A 6,000-nucleotide genomic window follows, 5' to 3' on the forward strand; every position below is an offset into this window, starting at 1 on the left:
TCTGTGGGTGCAGGGCTTTTCCCTGATTAAGAAACTGTCTACCCTGTTTTTTTTGTTTTTTTTTTTAAAAAGTGACTTTAGTTTAGAAGCTCAAGGTTTTTCAGTCTGTTGGAGTTTTGGACAGTAGGAGGAGGGAGTCCGACCTTCAACAGCAAATCTGGATGTCAACTGTAAACAAGAAGAGAGAGAAGGGTTTTGTATATTTGCACAGTTTGAAATCAAATAAATGGCATGAAAATAACAATGGAAAAGAATGAGAATTGGGGTGGGGGAGGTGGGGTGGTAAGGAGAGAGGTTTGGGAGGGTGAAAATGAGGTAACTGTCTCGTAGAGTGAATCCGTTAATTGGTTTGGAAAATAAGGCGTGAAATGATCTGGAAGATTTCCTCTCTTTGAATTTTTGATAAAAAATTAATAAGAAGTTGACTTTCCTGAGAAAAAAGGAGCCAGTGGGCTCACACTATGCTACAAGACGAGAAGTAAGGATAGGTCAAAGAATAATAAAAGAAGAAATAAGAAAAAAAACAAATAAGAAAAAAGAAAAAGAATAATAGGTGTCCACAGAATAAGTCACTTTCCTCATCACACCTATAGATATGGCCACTTTGTTATCTGTGTTCTCTCCAACTCTAGCTCTTATCAACAAATATCCCAGATGAATTTTCATTGGTTTAAGGTAAAAACAACAACAACAACAAAACACTGCTGTGTATCTGTGAGGCTGCAACTAAGGAGTATTTTCTCAGTTAATGGCTTAATTTGAAGTTGGAACAAAGGAATGCTTAAACCACTAGTCGACTATCAAAGTAGTTGTTGATTAATTTCCTTTCAACTGACTAATCAGTTAATCAAGTTAGAGCCTTAGGTGCAGGACTGTGAGGGCGTCTCCAGGCCCACCTGCTGTTTTGGTTCATGTAGGTGCAAAAAGGCTGGGTGATGGAGACTACAGATCAGAGGGTGCAGTGGTTAACAAATACACTCTCAGCCACTCTCTCACATCACTGGTATCATGCTCTGAAACAGCTGAGCCAATCACAGTGATGCATGACGACAACAGTTCAGCAAATAAAAAGAGGCTTCTACAGGAAATTCTATCGTTGTTTGGATGGTACAGAGCGAACATACAGCACAGTCTGCAACCAGAGGCAGATGGTGTGGCTTTTTATTTTTAACATTTAGGCATTAGCTAAAGAGCTAAAGCACGGATAAGTTATTTGAACAGTTTATCCATCCACCCAGCACTTCTGTACAGTGGTCAGCGACAGAGTGAAAGTGAAAACACCCCCTAAAATCACAGTGTCCTTAAAATGTGGATGCACATTTTCCCCCTGCTTGCAATCTTAGCTTCAGCTCCGTACTTAACGTAGGCCCACAGACATGAGAGATGTATCCATCTTCTCATAAAGAAGATGAGTCAGATTATTTCCCAAAACGTTTTAGAGAAAATGTCCTTCCTCAGGTTTGAGTTAAAAACTGCACTGAAGCACTGATCAATTCATTATTACGAGCTTACAGCTTTAAGCTGACATTACACAACATAAATACACGTTCAGATAAGGCCACACATCACTTAAGCCTGAAGCTAATCTCATATTACCCAACCATTAATGGCATCACTTAATACATGTTGGGTAATTCTAGTTTGCTGAGCCCTTTACTGTTCCAACACTTATCTGTGCAAGCTACTATTAAATCTGATTGATAAACTTATGACTCATAATGGACAGAGGCCGGTAGCTGCAACAATAACAGTGTTGTCCTTAGGTGGAGGCCTGTGTTCTCTGGAGGAACGTCCGGTGATAAAACCCAGAACATTATGTCGTCATGCCAGAATTTTAGAAATACTGTAGCTGAATTTCCCCAACGCACCTCCACCCTCTTTACTAACAGCCTGCAAAACATCAGTGTCCCAACTGCCAACTGCACACTCACTCTAAGCAGGTTTCTCAGTTTCACTTGAGAAAAAAGGCAGAATTAACGAGAAAAATCAACATGCATACCAAAATACACTTGATATTTAATTGTGCTGTACATTTTCCCTCACAGTGCAGTGGAGCTACCTGCTGCTACAAAGAACTGAAAGAAACTGACTGTTGTGTGGCAGCTGTATGTATAGATGTATATATATAGAAAAGGCATCAGAGCAGAAGTGATTAGTTGACTGACAGAAAAATAACTGGCAAATATTTTGATTAATTTTTTCCCAGCTAAATTCCCAAAAAATCTGAAGATACAGATTCGAAATTGTGAAGACTTTACTTGTGAAGGCTTTGTGATGAATAAACTGAATAAAGGTTTTGGAGCATTGGTTGGACTAAACAAGCAATTTGAAGATGTTACCTTGTTCCAACTTCAACATATTTAGTCTAAAGAAATGGTTTCTGGGCTTGAAACCCACTATGTAAAAAGCAATGTTAAGACAAGCAGTCCAAAAACAATAAGGGACATGTCCTTAGTTTTGTCAGTGGTTGCTACAGCCCTGCTCTCAGTGCTTCTCTGTTTCACATTCAACACGGTAAAGTTGAGTATTCAGTGTTTGTTCTTTCGACCACACCATTTCACACAATTCCATATCTCAAGATCATTAGCCAGGTTAGATAATATGGGAATCGGGCTGGGGCCCATTAAAGTTAACTATGTGGAGCAAGTGGATGGAGGGAGTGTGCATGAAGCAGACTTATATATGATCCCTGTGTTTGCTGGCTGAGTGATGGGCCTAGCCATACCTATACCTACCTACCGCACTCCATTCCCCTGGATCAATAAGCCCTGCTGAGTTCCATTAAAATGCAATTGTGCCTTTTGGCCTAAAGGATGTCTGGCTTGCCACCCAGTTACAAGCAAACTGACGGCTAAAATAATGCAGAACTGTGAAGGTGAGCAGAAACGGTCAGGCTCATTAATTAAAAGCTGCCACGGGCCACTGAAGATCTTTTCACAGCAGCCAGGGAAAGAAAAAAATTAATTATTATTACAGATATTCATGAGCAGAGTGAACCGGCTGCGTCCTGGGGGGATCAGTGTTTGCATGAGGGCGCCCATTCCTCAAGACCGGCTTCACCGTGGGTGTCATCTGATCTATGACAATAATGTGAGAAATTTCATAATTACGACTGGGGTGAGGGCAGGAGAGAGGGGGGTGGGGGGGGCGGCTGCCATGCCAACGTGCAATACAATAAAGATGCCAACGGTAACGATGGAAGAGTTACAGGTGTGGCAGTGAGCAGCTAATGACAAGCAACAACAACAGCAGACTGACAGGAAGGGTGAGAGCAGGGCAACGTGCTGAATATGCATGACTTTCAATTATGATTGTTTGTTGGTCCTACAGGCCCAGACTCTCAGAGGATCATGCATTTTTCAAAGGCTTGCTTTAACTTTTAGAGACTGTAACAGGTTATAGAGTCAAGAGATTAAGCAGGTCAGAGGGAATGGGTTTTCAAAGTCTCAACAGCAGAGAGCAAGATACCATAATCTACACAGGGAGGATGCTGAGGGGGCCCAGGGTTAGGTGATGAGGATTATTTTAGGGTAAGATACGCACCATGTACTGTCAGAGAAGTCTCTCTGCTTTGTCATCTGCTGCCTGCAGAGTCACGTCTGAGCTCCTCAGTACCCCCAACTCCACGTTCTTATCAGCTGGAGATGCGCACTCAGTCCCGTACTCAAACCCTCTGTTGTCGTGACCCGACAAGGCTCCGTTGCTGCCGCCTTCCCAAGTGATCCGAGACGGCGCAGCAGCACGCACAGTCCCGTTCATCTCCTTCCCGTTTCCCACGTTCTTGTTCTTCTCCTCGCCGGCTTCCAGAGATTTCATGCCGCTTTTGGAGAGCCTCTCGGACAGCTTCCTGGCCCAGTGCGTAAAGTTGATGTCCAGAGAGCCTGTCCGGTCCTCCCCGTACAGCTGGACGTTCCCCGTGTACCACAGAACCCACCATACCAAGCTGAGGAAAATAATGAGCGAGCCCGTGTAGATGAGGAAATCCCCGTAGAAGCGGCCGTCCAGGTTGAGGTTGCCGAAAATCCCGACCAGGAGTACAACCAGACCGACTGCATCAAAAACAGCAGCGAGGAAGAATAACGGCGCGCAGTTCCCCACGCAGCTGGGGGCCATACCGGAGGAGCGAGGAGAGCCCGAGTAACGGCACGGAACACTTTAACTTGTTTTTCAGGACGCACATTTCCCCCACCTCTCACCTGTGCGGCGTTCACCTGTGCACAATGCCCGCCCCTATTCCACGTCACTGTATCGAGTGGGCTCCCAGGGGCCTCATATCAACATGCTGCCTTCAAATGCAACAGCGTAAATTTCACACTCGAGTCTCCCTGTGGGGAAAGTGGCAGATGTGAACACCAACAAGAAAATGTAAGTTTTCTTTGTATCCTGCAACCAGTTTTCATTAAAAAACAAAATAACAACACTGTGAAAACTGTCCACAGTGAGATCCCTGTGCACTTTTCCCTGGTTTGAGCAGCATCAACAAAATTTCAGTCATTGCATCAGGGTGACAACAGATATCTCTGCAGAACATCCCAAAACCTCAGAACCGTCAAATTATATTTACATAACCAACCCCCACCCCCCTCCACCACCACATCCCCCAAACCCCATACTGCTCTTCCACAGTTTTCATACTCTCAGTTACACATATTCACACCTGAAAGCTGCCCAGTACAACCACCGTCTGATCTGCTGGTCACTGAGCAGCTCCACACAGCTCTGCTGGGGTTAAAGAAGTACTTCACTGAGTAAGCATTTCACTACCATAACACTGTTGGATGCACAAGTACGGTGGCCCAGACGGTCAAAACACAACAACATTTCACAAAACACAAGGTGATTTGATGACATGATATGTTAGCCATCAGAGGGATCTCTGTATCTCTGATTGTTCTAGTTAACTTTAACACAGACCCAGAGCATCACCAGCTGTCTGACTAACATCACTGAATCATTTTGTGATTCTTATATTTCCAACAGCACTTGAAGGCAGCACTATCCTGCCCTTTTGGATGTGTGAATGGTACACACAACTTTCCCAGCAGCCTCCTGCAGCCCAGCTCAGTGACCCCCCACACCTCTGCTCCTATTCATCTGGGCGACAGGCATATTGAAACTGCAACCTAGTCACAGTGTGAATGGTTTCATGACTTATTAAGCCCTATGATTAACTGGAAGACGGGGTAGATTACATGGATTTCCTTCAGTGGAGTCCTTCATGGCTCAAAGTGATTTCCTTGCCATATGCAGGGCATCTGCTGCAGAAAATGACAAGAAAATAGGAATGAAATGAGGGTGGAGGGGGGGGGGGGGGGGGGGGGGTTTGTGTCTCTCTCACAGCTGGCAGCCTGCAGTAACAGCCCACTTCTAAGACTAACAGGCCAAATAGGTCTACTGTATGTTCAACTGAGTATAGTGAGAGTGAGTGAAGCTGATGAACAGTACATGCAGGGCACGTCTGCTAATTTTGACAAGCCCACACAGTATGTGTTCACATTAATTTAACTGCTAGAGGGCGCCAGTCATCTTTAAAACACAGCCGAACCAGCCTGCAGCACTGCACTGAAACACACTGCGTTACTTAACCAGCAGTGCTGAGGTAAAAGATCTGGAAAAAACATCTTTACTTGCACCTTGTAAAACTGAACAAATTCAGGTTTTAAATAGTTTCTGTTTGATGAAAATGTCTGATTAGGTTCATCTACCATCCATCATCCCACCTTAAATAAGGCATGCATTATAAGTCTGCATTAATACACAGCAATGCAGTGATGCTGCTGCCTCTGCTTTAATGGTAGCATGTTATCTTGTGATGTACTTCCCTCAGACAGATCCAATGTGATGGCACATGCTGACATTTCTTTAATGATTTTCAAATGATTCTTTGATGGTTCTTTGTAGTGTTCATGGTGATAAATATTACCTTTAACCACTGTCATTACATGAAAGGAGGTTTCTCAACTTAGTATTCATGAGCATTAAGCATTACTTTAAAGCTGC

This window comes from Toxotes jaculatrix, chromosome 21 (assembly GCF_017976425.1).
Source record: "Toxotes jaculatrix isolate fToxJac2 chromosome 21, fToxJac2.pri, whole genome shotgun sequence".
NCBI lineage: Eukaryota > Metazoa > Chordata > Actinopteri > Toxotidae > Toxotes > Toxotes jaculatrix.